General features: G+C 45.0%; 1 protein-coding gene across 7 annotated transcripts in view; it reads left to right on the forward strand.

The window, feature by feature from the left end:
* cdk14 (cyclin dependent kinase 14) overlaps positions 1 to 16,521 on the forward strand; it is an 845,377-nt gene that overhangs the window by 187,317 nt on the left and 641,539 nt on the right. The window contains exon 1 of one of the 7 annotated variants that reach the window (XM_085987947.1): positions 3,784 to 3,891. The exons of the other annotated variants lie outside the window; for them this stretch is intronic. The gene's annotated coding sequence lies outside the window, so the exon portion shown is untranslated. Of the gene's footprint in view, positions 1 to 3,783; positions 3,892 to 16,521 lie in introns of those variants that run through there. 7 annotated transcript variants of the gene reach the window in all.

Raw genomic sequence — 16,521 nt, forward strand, 5'->3', positions numbered from 1 at the left:
AAATGAAATATCTACCTGTAACACAACACTGCCAAGTAGTGTAGGCAAAAAGCAGCAATTCCTTCCCCCTCTTCTCCGAATTCCCACTCTTTCCAAATTCCAAAATAAAACACTCTGTTTAAGTACACTCTGTTTTAATCCTGAGTAGGGGAGCGGCTAGATCTAGTGCACAAGTCTTCGACACTACAGCCAGTATGTTATTGAATCCTGCGCATACAGCCACTTCTTAATTTCACATGGGGTGAACCGATTTGGCTAGACTCTGGAATCTATGATGGATGCGACCTTGGGGATGAGAGCAAATAAGATCATCCACTCAGCACTTTTAACTGAAGACCATTACAAATGCTTCAGCCTGGTGTCTCTTACTCATGTGCCACCACGGATGGGGATGTTCATTGAGCCTCTTCCTTCTGCTTTTGATATTTAGATGCAAGTGGCTCTGTGTTGTAGCTTCACTAGGTTCATACCTCATTCTAAGGAATGTCTGATAATACACCTGGACAGGTTCAAGTAGGTTACTCCCTCCTGTAGGTTCCTTCACCACTTGATGCAGGTGCAGACTGGCAGCTATGTCCTTCTTGGGGAATCTACCTGTGGTGGTACTACCGAGCCTCTCTTGGTGATCAGCATTAAAGATCTGTACCCAGAGTGCATTCTGTATCCTTTCTTCCCTCTACATAATAGAGTACGTAATTTTGCAAATTTGATCCTGTAACCTTTTGAATACAAGCCAGCTGTGGGCGTCGCTGGCAAGGCCAGCATTTATTGCCGGTCCCTAATTGCCCTTGAGAAGATGGTGGTGAGCCGCCTTGAACCGCTGCGTGTGGCGAAGATACTCCCACAGTGCTGTTAGGGAGGGAGTTCCAGGATTTTGACCCAGCAACGATGAAGGAATGGCGATATATTTCCAAGTGAGGATGGTGTGTGACTTGGAGGCGGTGGTGTTCCCATGCGCCTGCTGCCCTTGTCCTTCTAGGTGGTAGAGGTCCTGGGTTTGGGAGGTGCTGTCGAAGAAGCCTTGGCGCGTTGCTGCAGTGCATCTTGTAGGTAGTACACACTGCAGCCACGATGCACCAGTGGTGGAGGGAGTGAATGTTTAAGGTGGTGGATGGGGTGCCGATCAAGTAGGCTGCTTTGTTCTGGATGGTGTCAAGCTTCGAGTGTTGTTGGAACTGTACTCACCCAGGCAAGTGGAGAGAATTCCATCACACTCCTGACTTGTGCCTTGTAAATGGTGGAAAGGTTTTAGGGAGTCAGGAGGTGAGCCAGTCGCCGCAGAATACCCAGCCTCTGACCTCTTGTTGCTACATTATTTGAGGCTGGTCCAGTTAATTGTCTGGTCAATGGTGACCCCCCAGGATGTTGATGGTGGAGAATTCAGCGATGGTAATGCTGTTGATTGTCAAGTGGAGGTGGTTGGACCCTCTTGTTGGCGATAGTCATTGCCTGGCACTTGTGTGGCGTGAATATTATTTGCCACTTATCAGCCCAAGCCTGAATGTCATCCACGTCTTGCTGTGTGCGGGCATGGACTGTTTCATTATCTGAGTTGCGAATGGAACTGAACATTGTGCAATCATCAGCGAACAGCCTCACTTCTGACCTTATGATGGAGGGAAGGTCATTGATGAAGCAGCTGAAGATGGTTGGGCCTAGGACATTGCCCTGAGGAACTCCTGCAGCGATGTCCTGGGGCTGTGATGATTGACCTCCAACCACCACAACCATCTTCCTTTGTGTTGGCTATGACTCCAGCCAGTGGAGAGTTTTCCCCCTGATTCCCATTGACTTCAATTTTACTAGGGCTCCTGATGCCGCACTTGGTCAAATACAATTGTTCACCGGATTTGAATTTTATCCAATTTGTGTCTTCGACATGCACAACAATTGTAACATACCTTCAGTGCAATGCAGCTTCTCGTGTACTGGGAACCTTACCTGTTTAGTTAGCTATCGTGCCGCAATACTTGCCTGACCTCAAACTCTTTAAGAATCAAGGTAAGCATAAGTAGTTTGGTGGGTCCAGCAGTAGTGTTGGACAATCAGAAGGTCATAAATTTGAATGTAAATTTCAGCTGAAAACTTCTCACTGGAGAGAATTAAAAGAATTATCGGTAGTGCTGCAGCATGGCACGAGATTGAACCATTTTATAAGGAGGACAAATTGACAATGCCAAACTCGCCGCACTAGAAATATCAGTGTTCCAGTTTCCCTTGTAATGATAATCGGAATTGTAAAGCAATATAATGTTCTGTTCACTGCAGCCATCATTATGTACAAAGGAAAGGATGTCCCAAAGTGCTTCACAGCCAATGAATTACTTTTGAAGTGCAGTTATTGTTTTATAGCAAAGCACCGCAGCCAGTTTGCTCATAGCAAGGCCCCACAAGTAACAAGAAGATGAATGGCCAGTTAATCTATTTCAGTGGTGTTGGTTGAGGGATAAATGTTGGCCAGGGCTCCAGGAGAACTTCCCTGCTCTTCTTTAAGTAGTGCCATGGGATGTTCTACATTCAACTGAGCAGGTAGATGGGGCCTTGGTTTAATGTCTTAACTTCCAACAGTGCAGCGCACACTCAGTACTATCAGCCTAGATTATGTGTTCAAGTCTCGAGTGGGGCTTGAATCCATGACCACCTGACTGCAAACAAGAGTGCTACCACTGAGCCAAGACAGACACCATCCTATATTGCAGGTATCTCCAACACCAATTTAGAACATGGTGAATGAATAAGGACAACTTTAAAACATTTTTTGTTGCTGAAAGGAATGCCTATGCCCGTGCCAAAGAATATCTCCGGTCTTGTCATTTTACAGTTTGCAATTTAATTCTTCATCAGATTAAATGCCTGCAAAAAAATTGGAATGAAAATCTATTGAGCAATCTAAGAAATAAGTACAACCAAAACAGTGTAACAAACTCTATTGAATATCCTTAGAATGTCAGCATTATTGCTATTGTTAACTGGATATTGTCATGAGCCCTTTCCCCTCCCATTCCTCCACCTATATCAGTTGAGAGAGTTCTAAAGATAAATGCAGACTGGAATATCTCGAGCGATAGAGGGCTGGTTCCTTGCACTCGGAGGACATGATTGGAAGAACTGAGGTTACATCTTTGATGTGCACTGTGCTCCCCACGGGAAATGTGGAATTTAGGAATCATCCCAAAAATGCTTGTGGTGGAATTCCTCTGGAAATCAAGAAGGCCTGTTAATGATCCATTAATAAAACTGAATTCTTGTGGCTTTGAAACATTTAAATTCCATGTTTGTGATGATGTTTGTGGGTTTCTAATTGTAGGTGGGGGCAAGGGGGCCGGGGGGCAGGGGGAGAGAACATTCTTCTGTTCCTGTAAGGGGAATTTCACCCTTTGTAAGAAATCTTCATATTAATGCCCTGATAATGGCATACTGTTGTGTTAAATGGCCATAACTCTTGGATCAATAATAAGAGCAGTGATCACTTATTCTAAGATTGTTTACCATATTTTTATTTTTTTTTTATTTTCCTCCTGGACTGCCAAGGAACTGTCCAATTTTTCCTTGGGAACATGTACTGATGTCTGGAAGGAAGTAGCAGAGGCTTGGCCTGAGAGGGAGCAAAAATGTCCATGACCTAGCGAAGCTGATAGTTATTTGGGGGGGGGGGTGGAGGAGAAGGAATGGTTAGATGTAGGGAAAACACCACAGAGAGGCACTGATTGATGTCCTTGGCAGGTGGGGATGTTGGAAAATTGACACTTGACACTTGGCTCATGCGTGTGCAGAGAGGCACACATTGGGAAAATGGCTCTATGAGAAGGATAACAACTCTGGGAATGGAGTAGAATGCAAACCCAAAGTGCATGAGCGAGGAGAGGCCTGGACAAGGGAAAGCTGTTGGAGGTTTGTGATGATGATGGGATGGATGTGTATTTAAAAACATTTTTTTCCAGCATTAATTTTTTTTATTTCAAATGTAATTTTAGGGGTCTATAGTGGGATTTGCAAGCAACCAACCTAATGACGAAAAGGACTGTATTATTTTGGATTGTAATGGTTACTTTGCAAATGGGATTATTTTTATGATGGTGATTGTGTTTGGCTGTTTTTACTGAATGAGAGATTGGAGTCAATCTGCCTGCTTTGTGCCCATTGAACATGCACAAGATGTAAAACTTTTAATTATAGAGGTACTGGATTAAAATTTCCCAGAAATCAACTGTAGATTATTTCACTGAAGCATTAATATCACAAGGCCTCGTGAAAATATCATTGCAAAAAAAGGATACAGATCACATTGACAGACTGACACAAAATGCACTCAATCTGAATTCTCTCTACTCTACTCTCCCACATGCACAGAAACAAATGAAATATACTAAAATATGACCTCAACCAGCAAGTGTGTTTCAAGACAGTAATCCAATTTCGGAATTCAGATGCTGCTAAATTACTTTTCACTCTTGCAATTTACATTCCTTGAATCCTGCTGTTATTGCCTTGTACCTATGCGTAACCTACTCCCAAGTATCTGTTTTGTCTTTATGTGCATGCAAGAACCAACATTTTAAATCAAAATTAATTCTGTGTATATGTGTGATCCAGACACTTGTTTCTGGAAGAGAACATTTAACTGAGCTGAAGCATGACAATGCTTGATAGCTACATTAAATTGGGTACCTTCGATCCAATGAGATGTTTGAATAACCTTTGCAAATATTTCAGTTGTCAGTTGACAAAACTCTGACTTAAAGATTTAGACACCACAGACAGTAGAATGAGAAACTCTAAATCTGATTTTCTGTCACTGACCCCAAAATTAGCATCTGATTTGCTGTTGAAAGTTAGAAGTTAGTTTTACAGCTTGTCATTTTGTAATCTACAGTGTTTAAATTTGAGTCACATTATTTATTTAGGGAACTGTGCAGTGTGGTGGCGGTGGTGCATAGTCATCATTGCTATACAGTGATGAAAGACATCCATAGGAGTCACTGAATGAGCAGGCTCCCTGGGCAGGCTCCCTCAGTCCTATCACGATAATCCATCAGTCACATTAATCACGATGCTGGTATCTGTCAGGTTGTTTGTAGTATATTGTTTATAAGCCATCTTGACACATGAGCCATCTCTCTTGTTCTGGCTGATTGTGGTGAGGTATTGAGTGTGGCTGTGAATCACAGCCCTGTTCTGGGTGGCATTTTTGATTTTCTTTAAACTCTCACGACCAATTTAAATCTCTTTCCTCTTCTGATGTGCATCTTTACCATAGGCCTCCGATGCATTTTCCCTGCCTGTCCTTTCCAGTGCCACCTCCCCACCCCCACATGGCATTGGCATTATGTTTTGTGGCAGCTGATTGTAAGCACTCTGCCCTGCTTTAAAAAAGCTCACTTGATTTGCCCCCGAAGTGTTGGTTGGCACCACTCACTCCTATCCCAGGGAAAGCAAACCTCAGTTGGTGGTGTTGCCTAATCCACTGAAAATAGAATTAAAATTCTTGGCACCACTCCCTCCCACCCCACTTCACATGCTTCTTTAGCCCAGGCTCTGCCTCTCCAAAATAGATGCTGGGCCTGTTGCATGCCACCCTGAATCATTCCTGCCAGTGGGGTAAGCAAAATTCAATTGGTGTTTCTGCCCTTGGTGGAAGAGAGTATTCAGGATAGTGCTGATGGCAATGTTGTGCCTTTTGCGCGACTAACTCTGCCTTACCTTTGCCTTTGCTCTGTCCTTCTCGCTCCCGTTCTGCTCCAGATCATGCTCCCGGCCACATTTTCCCCACATCTCCTACTGTAAAATCTAACCCACAGCCCTCAGCACTGCCTTTCCTTGGCAAGCCATCCATCAACTCCCATTAGGAAGGAAATGAGAAAGAAGCAGCAAAGAATGAGAAACTTAAAGAAATTATTATTAGTAAAAAATACAGTACTAGCAAAATTAATGGGACTAAAAGTCGATAAAGACCAGATGACCTACATCCTAGGGTTTTGAAAGAGGTGGCCATTGGGATAGTGGACGCATTGGTTGTCATCTTCCAAAATTCTATAGATTCTGGAACGGTTCCTGCAGATTGGAAGATAGCAAATGTAACCTCGCTCTTTAAGAAAGAAGGGAAAGAGAAAACGGGGAACTACAGACCTGTTAGCCTCATCAGTAGTTGGGAAAATACTGGAATCTATTATAAAGGATGCAATAACTGGGCACTTGGAAACTAATAGTAAGATTGGGCAGAGTCAACATGGATTTATGAAAGGGAAATCCTGTTTGACAAACCTATTGGAGTTCTTTGAGGATATAACTAGTGGAGTGGACAAAGGGGAACCGGTAGATGTGTATGGATTTTCAGAAGGCCGTCGATAATGTCCCACACGAGGTTGGTAAACAAAATTAGGGCACAAGGAATTGGGGGTAATATACTAGCATGCATTGAGAATTGGTTAACAGACAGAAATCAAAGAGTAGGGATAAACTGGTCTTTTTCAGGATGGCAGGCTGTGACTAGTGGGGTACCGCAAGGATCAGTGCTTGGGCCCCAGCTATTCACAATCTATATCAATGATTTGGATGAGGGGACTAAATGTAACATTTCTAAATTTGCTGATGATACAAAGCTAGGTGGCAGTGTCAGTTGCGATGAGGATGTGAAGAGGCTTCAAGGGGATCTCGACAGGCTCAATGAGTGGGCGAGAACATGGCAGATGGAATATAATGTGGATAAATGTGAAGTTATTCACTTTGGTAGAAAAAACAGAAAGGCAGAGTATTTCCTAAATGGCGAAAGATTGGGGAATGCAGATGCTCAAAGGGACCTGGGTGTCCTTGTACATGAGTCACTGAAAGTGAATGTAAAGGTGCAGCAAGCCATTGGGAAGGCAAATGGTATGCTAGCCTTATTACAAAAGGATTTGAGTACAGGAGTAAAGAAGTCTTACGCCAATTATATAGTGCCTTGGTGAGACCACACCTGGAGTACTGTGTACAATTGTGGTCTCCTTACCTAAGGAAGGATACACTTGCCATAGAGGGAGTGCAACGAAGGTTCACGAGATTGATTCCTGGGATGGCGGCAGCACGGTGGCATAGTGGTTAGCACTGTTGCCTCACAGCGCCAGGGACCCGGGTTCGAATCTGGCCTCGGGTGACTGTCTGTGTGGAGTTTGCACATTCTCCCCGTGTTTGCATGGGTTTTCTCCGGGTGCTCCGGTTTCCTCCCACAGTCCAAAGATGTGCGGGTTAGGTTGATTGGCTATGATACATTGACCCTTAGTGTTAGGGGGATTAAATACGTGGGGTTACGGGGATAGAGTGGGATATGTGTCAGTGCAGGCTCGATGGGCCGAAATGGCCTCTATCTGCACTGTGGGGTTTCTGTGATTCTGTGATGGCTGAACTGTCGTATGAGAAGAAATTGAGTAAACTAGACCTGTATTCTCTTGAATTCAGAAGAATGAGAGGGGATCTCATTGAAGCATACAAAATTATTACAGGGCTTGATAGGGTGGATGCTGGGAGAATGTTTCCCTTGGCTGGGGAGTCTCGGACCTGGGGCCACAGCCTCAGGATGAAGGATAGGCCATTCAGGACTGAGATGAGAAGAAACTTCTTCACAGATGGTGGTGAATCTTTGGAATTCTCTACCCCAGAGGGCGGTGGAGGCTCAGTCAGTGGGTATATTCAAAACAGAAGTTGATAGATTTCTGACTAGTAAAGGCATCAAGGGATATGGCGATAGGGCCAGTGACTGGAGTTGAGGCAGAAGATCAGCCATGATCTCATTGAATGGCGGAGCAGGCTCAAAGGGCCAAATGGCCTACTCCTGCTCCTATTTCTTATGTTCTTATAAGTACAGATAAAGAAGCAAGGAAAAACTCCCACTTAAAACAGAAGAGGAGAGATATAAGAAAATAGCAACCCTCTTGAGACTCGTAGTGTCATGGGAGATCCCTGGTATTATAATTATGCATTACATATTGTAAAGTAGTCTTGCTGTGATAGAAGATCTGCTACTATACTTAAAATTAACTGCTGTCAATATTGAGCGCAGAAGGGGGATAAAGCAAAGTACTGTCATGGAAAAATGAGAGGAACATCTGATCCTTTAGGAGTAAAGTACAGGCCAGATGGATTCCTCTTTCCTAAACAAAACAACTGGTGAGAGCTGAATGACATGCAGTTACACAGCTGCAATTGTGATGTGCTGAAGTCCTGACTCCAGCCACATCTGACAGGAGAGGGCCACCAAGATATCAATTTCACAGTGTAGTGATGAGGGATCTCGGAACTTCTCTAGGTGTTTGTTTCTGGAGAACATACAAGACTGTTGTTCATTTGATATACAGCTAAGGAAATATCCTCGAGTGCTTAAGAACATTCCACTGGCAGTCTACTAATAATAAATGTCAACATCAACTGAACTTCTAGCCTGATTTCTAGCTTGTAGTATGTTATTTGCTCAGATATAAAACACCAGTGTACTTATGATCCTTAGATGGACATAGTGCAGGAAAACTCTCCTCCACAACCATCAATATTTGCAACCTGTTAGAATTTTTGTTCCTGTCCACTATCCAGTGACTCATGCTTATGTAGACAATGAATATTGATTGGGACTTCATTGAGTAACGCATAAACTTATTGGCATAGTGAAGCTCATAAATATCTAACAGGTGCAAATTTAACAAACCCAATCGGCAAATTGGGTAGAGATCCATAACACTGGACATCCACCCATTTTATGTATTGTTTGCATCTCCAAAGGCAGAGAAAATGGCAACAGTAAGTTTGTATTCACACTGATTTCTATTACATTTCTTTCCATTGATGCCTACTGTGGTTTTTGTTTCTCGGTTCTTTTTCACATTTTCTTCCATTATCTCTCTTTTTAAAGGACTAATGATGCTATAAGGTTCCACAGATGTCCATGTCCCTGAAGTATCTTGTCTTAATGGTTACTCTACCAGTGACCCTGAGAAGCGAGACATTAGGATACATTTTCTAAGATGGGTGCAATTTACCCATGAATGGTTAGAAACAGCTGCAAAGTGAGACTTCTATTAAATCCGTGTGTTAATGGAGACACGGAATGCAGGAGTTGGTTTAACAAGTCTTTACTGAACGGAGACAATCTAGAAACTGAAACTACAGAAGCCTGCCAGGGCCTTTTATACAGGGATGGTCACTGCCAGTACTGCAGTCTGAGACCAGTTATTCCCTTAAAGGGACATACACAACAATTCCTCCCCTTTTAGATAAACAGTACATAACATTCATTTAACAACTAAATAATAACCAATTACAATTACGGTTGCTAGATACATTAGTTGAAGTTAAGCAATTATAAGTTCAGTCTTTGAGGAGGCTTCCTGATTCTGTCTGGATAACGCCTCTTTGGGATATCGGGTTCTTCTGGCAAGGTTGAGTCGGGATCAATGTCGTTGTTTGGTTCGTCTGCTTCCAATATCACCGATTCTGTGGTAGATGCAATTGGTACTTCGGTTTCATCGCCAGGTGTATCAGATCGTGGTGTGGAGTTGACGTTTTCCAGTGACTCGAGAATCTGGTCAGCATGGCGTCTTACAATGCTCTCTCCAACGTCCACGGTATACATGAGAGGTCCTTGCCGTGTACAGATCGTCCCTGGCTGCCATTTCTCTGTGCGGTAGTCCCGGGCCAAAACTGGTTGACCTATCTTAAAACTCCTGGTCGGCCTTTCATTCATATTCTGAAACTGCTTAACCAAATCCAAGCGGCATCGTAGTCTTCGATTGAAGAACATCATGGCTGGAGTTTGGTTGGTAACCGCATGTGTCGCATTCCGGTAGGCAAACAAGAAGTTATCCACCTTGTGTTGTAGGGGTATGTCTTCATTACACATTGCCTTGATAGCCTTCTTGAATGTTTGAACAAACCTCTCGGCCAATCCATTAGTGGCTGGATGATATGGGGCGGATGTGTAATGCTTAACACCATTGTTCGTTAAGAACCTCCAGAACTCTTCAGACACAAACTGTGGTCCATTGTCAGAGCAAATCTGTTCAGGCAGCCCATTCCTGGCGAATATGGTTCGTAAGACTGAGATAGTTTTTTCTGTGGTGGTTGAGGACATTTTTATTACCTCTGGCCACTTTGTGCATCCACCGCAATTAAAAACATCGAGTCCATAAAGGGACCAGCAAAATCAATGTGCATCCTTTGCCATGGAGATGAGGGCCACTCCCATGGATGTAGAGGGGCTTGTGGTGGGGCGTTTTGGACCTTCTGGCATCCTGTACAGCTCTTGGTCATCTCTTCGATTTCTCTATCGATTCCCGGCCACCACACAAACGCTCTGGCTAAGTTCTTCATTTTTACCCCTCCCAGATGACCCTCATGAAGCTCATTGAGCACTCTATCCTTCAATTTGGGTGGAATTACTACTCTGGATCCACACATCAAGGTTCCTCTGCACACTGACAGCTGTTCTCTTCTCAGCGAGAATGCTGGCAGCAGTGGTTCGCCATGTGCTGGCCATCCCTTCACCGTTAAATCATAGACCCAGGAGAGTGTTTCGTGTTTCCTTTTCTATGTTTGCATTCGTCACAGGGAGACATTCGACAATAGTCGAGTGGAATAACTCCACTGGATCCACTGCCAGTTCTTCTTCTACCGTCGGCAACGGTCGGCGCGACAATCCATCAGCATTCCCATGCTGTTTAGTTCCTTTGTACTCGATGTCATATTGGTGTGCCCCTAGGAAAAGGGACCACCTCTGTAGCTGTTCACAGAATCACAGAAACCCCACAGTGCAGATAGAGGCCATTTCAGCCCATCGAGCCTGCACCGACACATATCCCACCCGATCCCCGTAACCCCACGTATTTAATCCCCCTAACACTAAGGGTCAATTTTATCATAGCCAATCAACCTAACCCGCACATCTTTGGACTGTGGGAGGAAACCCACGCAAACACGGGGAGAATGTGCAAACTCCACACAGACAGTCGCCCGAGGCCGGATTTGAACCCGGGTCCCTGGCGCTGTGAGGCAACAGTGCTAACCACTATGCCACCGTGCTGCCCGTTGTGCCGTCATTATCGGTACGCCCTTCTGAGGGTTGAAAATGGAGACGAGAGGTTGATGATCAGTTAGTAGAGTAAATTTCTGACCGTGCAGGTAATGATTGAACTTCTTCTCCCCCCCCACCCCCCCCCCCCCCCAACACCAGGCTGAGGGCCTCTCTGTCAATCTGGGCGTAGTTACGCTCGGCTGAAGTTAACGAGCGTGACGCAAAAGCTATCGGCCTCTCAGAACCATCAAGGAATTTATGTGACAGTACCGCCCCAATGCTGTAGGGAGACGCATCACACGCCAGTCTTATCGGTAGTGATGGGTTGTAGTGAGCCAATACTTCTCTTGAAGTGATTAGGTCCTTACTCTTCTGAAAGGCCCACTTACATTCATTGCTCCATTTCCATGCTACTCCCGTTCGTAGTAGGGCGTTCAGTGGATGCAGAATTGTGGACAAATTCGGCAAAAACTTATGGTAGTAATTCACCAATCCGGGGAATGACCTCAGTTGTGACACATTTTCAGGCGCTGGAGCCTTAACTACCGCTTCAATTTTGTCAGGGGACTTATGCAACCCCTCTTCATCAATCACGTGGCCACAATACGATATCTGTTTCTTAAAAAACTCGCACTTGGGGCGATTGGCTCGTAGCCCATGTTCACGTAGTCTAGTGAGCACCTGCTCTAGGTTGGCAAGGTGTTCACTGTCATCTTCACCTGTCACCAGGATGTCGTCCAAGTAACACTGAGTCCTCGGAATCCCTTGCAGGACTTGTTCCATCGTTCTTTGCCATATCGCCGGAGCTGATGCTACTCCGAATACCAGTCGATTATACTGGTAAAGACCTTTGTGAGTGTTTATCGTGAGGTACTTCCTAGAGGATTCTTCAACCTCCATCTGCAAATATGCTTGTGCTAGGTCAATTTTTGTAAAACGCTTCCCTCCAGATAGTGAGGCGAAGATATCTTCTATCCTTGGAAGAGGATATTGTACTGTGTGAAGGACTGGGTTCACCGTCACCTTGAAGTCCCCACAGATGCGAACCTTCCTTGGCTCCTCAGACTTATTGTTTAACGTTTTCTTCATGACAGGAACGATGGGTGTCGCCCACTCGCTACAGTCTACCTTGGATAACACGCCTGCATTCTCCAGATTCTCCAGCTCTGCCTCGACGGCTGGGCGAATTGCATACGGTACCGGTCTTGCTTTGAAAAACTTGGGAATTGCATTCTCCTCTATTTTTATCGAGGTGAGTGCCCAGTTCTTGTTGAAATACCTCTTTGGCGTCAGCTAAGATTGTTGACAATCGTCCAGGAGTGATGTCGTCATCCTTTTTACCAGCCACCGTCAGTGCCTGAATGGAGTGCCAGTCTAAACTTATCTTTCTGATCCATTCACGTCCCAATAACGGTGGTCCACCATCTTGCAGAATGTACAGATACAATTTCCGTATTTTCTTGCTGTTGTATTCGACAGGCACCCTTATTTTTCCTCTGGGGTATACTTTTTGCCCCGTATACGTCCTCAAGACAATGGATGTCTCTCTCAAGGGTATGTGTGAGAATAGCCGCTCGTAGTCTCGTCGATTCATGACGGTTAGAGCTGATCCTGTATCCAATTCCATTTTGACTTGGGACCCTGCTATCGTGAGGGTGACCCAAATGGTTCGGTGATCCTCTTTTGCAATTACGTTGTGAAGTTTGAGACAGCTTAGTCTCTTGTTCCCGCACTATCGCTCATCTGGTCTTCGGAACTACTGTCCGTCATCTTTTGTACTTTCCTGTACGGTTCCTTAGTAGCCTTTTTATTGTCGTTGGTCTTCTCAGACCTGCAAACTCGTGCAATGTGTCCCATCTTTCCGCATTGCCTGCATATTTTGTCCTTGGACCAGCAGTCCTTCTGGTCATGGTTTGTTCTGCCGCAGCGATAACATTTTGCAAATCCCCGTGTCATTTCGTGGGTGCCGTATTCCTGTGGCTTTTGTTGTATTTCCGCAGCTCCCCTTGCTGCTGCTTCATACGATACTGCCACGCTGAAAGCCTTATCTAGCGTCAGCTCTTTCTCTGAGCGTAACCTCTTCTGGGTTCCTTCATTCAGGAGTCCACAGACAAATTTGTCCCGTAAGGTATCTGCCAGTCCTGCTCCGAACTGGCAGTGCTTTGATAGCTTGCGTAGTTCCGTAAGGTAATCAGCATTGCTCTCATCTTTATGCTGATTTCTCCTGTGGAATTTAAATCTTTCTGCAATCAGCAGCGGTGTAGGATTTAGGTGTTCCTGTAGGATAGCAACAATTTCGTTAAAACTCTTCGCCTTTGGTTTGGCTGGAGTAATCAGGTCCCGCAATAGGCTGTACGTTCTTGCGCCCATTAAATTTAGCAATACCGATGCCTTTTTCCCCTCGGCTATTTCGTTTGCCTCGCAATATACCTCGACTCTTTCCACATACGTGGTCCAGTCTTCTATTGCATTATCGAAGGCAGTGATATCGCCAGTCTTTGGCATCTTGAAAATCTAAGATGGCGTCTCCCGCGCTTTTCCTTTGTCCCCGATGGATCAAAATGGCGCCTCCCGCGCTTTTCCTCCTTCCCCGCCAAGTTAAGATGGTGCCTCCCGCGCTATGCTGCCGCTGCTGTCAACGCCGCTCTCGCGGTATTTTTATTTTTAACCGTTCCCGTTGTGGAGCGGACCCTCTGGGACACTTCCCTCCCTCTTAGGTCCGAACGCTGCCCGGCTGCGAAGCACCGGCCGCGGCTGCGAAGCACCGGCCGCGCCCTGTGTGCTCCACCCGCTCTCTCTCTCTCTGCTTCCCGACTTGCTGCCCGGCCCCGTTGCAGAGCCACCCGATCGAGCTCTAGCCCGCCGCAGCCCAGGAAGGATCAGTGCACTACCTGCCACCAGCCCGATTAGCTGGGAAACCACAGACTGGGGAACCAAGCCTGGCTCTTGACAGTCTCCCCTGCAAGTTTTCAATCCGATGATTTGGAGGGCGGTTGCCCACGGTCGACGCCCGTTTCTCAAGTTTCTTTGGATTATTTTATTTTTTTTCTTTTGTGGCTTCGACCTTCAAAAACGTCGTCTGAGGTGCTGCCGAGTTGCAGGTAAGTTCGTTTCTTACTCGTCGCCAGTATTAAATCCGTGTGTTAATGGAGACACGGAATGCAGGAGTTGGTTTAACAAGTCTTTACTGAACGGAGACAATCTGGAAACTGAAACTACAGAAGCCTGCCAGGGCCTTTTATACAGTGATGGTCACTGCCGGTACTGCAGTCTGAGACCAGTTATTCACTTAAAGGGACATACACAACAACTTCGTACATAATTTTCTGTAGTCAGCTCATTTATCATAATTACGTGTAACTCCAGATACATGTTTGAACATGTGCAGTGAACACGCTTGTGATGAGAGAGGGAAATTGAGTGTAGGTGAACCCAGGTCCGGGAGGTAAAGGACAGCAGTCAAACCCACTCTCCATCTATTTCCTGGAAGTTGGTTTGAGGTCTGAACGAGGGTTTGCTTCTGCCTTCGGTGTCTACTCAGATTTTTCTTTTTGTCGCTCTTTATTTCTCTGTGTCTCTCTTTGCTTGTCTTTCTCTCCAATTTTTTATTTCCCTCTTGCTTCATATCTTCTCTCACTTTTCTCACTCCTTTTCTTTTTCTCTTTCATTATCATTCTTGTTAATTCTTACACACACACACACTCACTCTCCCCCCTCACACACTCACTCTCCCCCCCTCACACTCACTCTCCCCCCTCACACAATTCACAATTCAAATCGCTTTATTGGCATGATAAGTTACATCTTATGTTGCCAAAGCATCAAAATACATTTATGGTTTACCACATAAACGCAGTTCTATTCATACAGTGTATAAACAGGTATATCCCTGAGTGTATAAATATACATTCGCATTGTTTATATATATTCTTTTCTTAGTTTACTGGTTGGCTCTCTGTTCATGGCAAGCTGTAACATAGCGTGCCGCCAGTGTTATACAGCTTCTCTCCTCTCCCAGTAGGAATGGGAGTTTTTGGTTGTCATTCAGATTTCTGAAATCAGGGCATATTTGTGAGAATTTTTGGTAGAAATTCTCCCTGATGCCCTGATATTTTCCACAAGCTGTGAGGAAGTGCATCTCTGTCTCCACCACTCCCTGACTGCAGTGCGAGCATATCCTGTCCTCTCTTGGCAGCCTGGTCTGCCTGTGTCTGCCTTTTTCGATCGCTAGGCTATGTTCGCTAAGTCTGTACCTTGTCAAGGTTCTTCTCAGTTTGTTATCCTTTACCATGGTCAGGTAATCAGCTATGTTGTATTGTCTGTTTAGGGCCAAGTAGCAATTGAGTTTGCTTTGGGTTTTTGTTGTTTCTGCCCAATATGTCAGATATTTTTCCTTTTGCTTAGCGACGATTGTGTTGGGTCGAATTCTTTGTGTTACCCTGTCACTGTCCTGGGCTGGTTATTGTTAGTATTGTTAGTAGTTACTTCACTGAGTCCCAGGACTAGTTGACTGAGGGTATTCTTCTTTATGGTCAGCTCTTGGCATTTCAGGGCGTCGTAGTGATAGCATTGGGGATTGCTCATTTGTAGGTGATTCCAAAATTTGGTGGCTCTTTTTTGGATAGTGATTATTAATGGATATTGGCCTAGTTCCGCCCTGCATGCATTGTTTACTGTTTTCCTTTGAGTCCGGAGGATACTTTTACAGAATTCTGCATGTAGGATCTCAATTGGGTGTTTGTCCCATTTTGCAAATTCTTGTTGAGTTAGCGGTCCCCATACCTCACTGCCATAGAGTGCAATTGGTTCAATTACTGATTTGAAAATTTTGAGCCAAATGCTAATTGGAATTTCTATTTGGATTGATTTTTTGATGGCATAGGAAAGCCCTTCTTGCTTTCTCTTTCAGTTCATTCACAGCCAGTTTGAAGTTTCCCGTAGAACTGATTTTTAAGCCCAAGTATGTGTAGTTAGTGGTTTGTTCAATTTTGGTTGTTCCTACTGTGAAATTTATTTTGGGTCCCTGATGTTTGGATCTTTGCTGGAACACAAGGACTTTGGTTTTTTGGGGATTTATTGTCAGGGCCCAAGTCTGGCAGTACGACTCCAGCAGGTCCAGGTTTTGCTGTAGCCCCTCTTTAGTAGGTGACAGCAGAACCAGGTCGTCTGCATAGAGGAGGAATTTAACCTTGGATTCATATAGGGTGAGGCCGGGTGCTGTAGATTGTTCAAGTAGTTTTGACAATCCATTTATGTAAATATTAAAGAGTGTCCACCTCTCCCCCCTCACACACCTCTCCCCCCTCACACACCTCTCCCCCCTCACACACCTCTCCCCCCTCACACACACCTCTCCCCCCTCACCACACACACACACACACACACACACACACACACACACACACACACACACACACACCTACACACCTACACACACACACACCTCCACACACACACACACCTCTCATCCCCCTCACACACACACACAC

The sequence above is a fragment of the Somniosus microcephalus genome, chromosome 5 (assembly GCF_052327205.1).
Source record: "Somniosus microcephalus isolate GS21.2 chromosome 5, FLI_Smic_1.0, whole genome shotgun sequence".
Classification (NCBI taxonomy): Eukaryota; Metazoa; Chordata; class Chondrichthyes; order Squaliformes; family Somniosidae; genus Somniosus; species Somniosus microcephalus.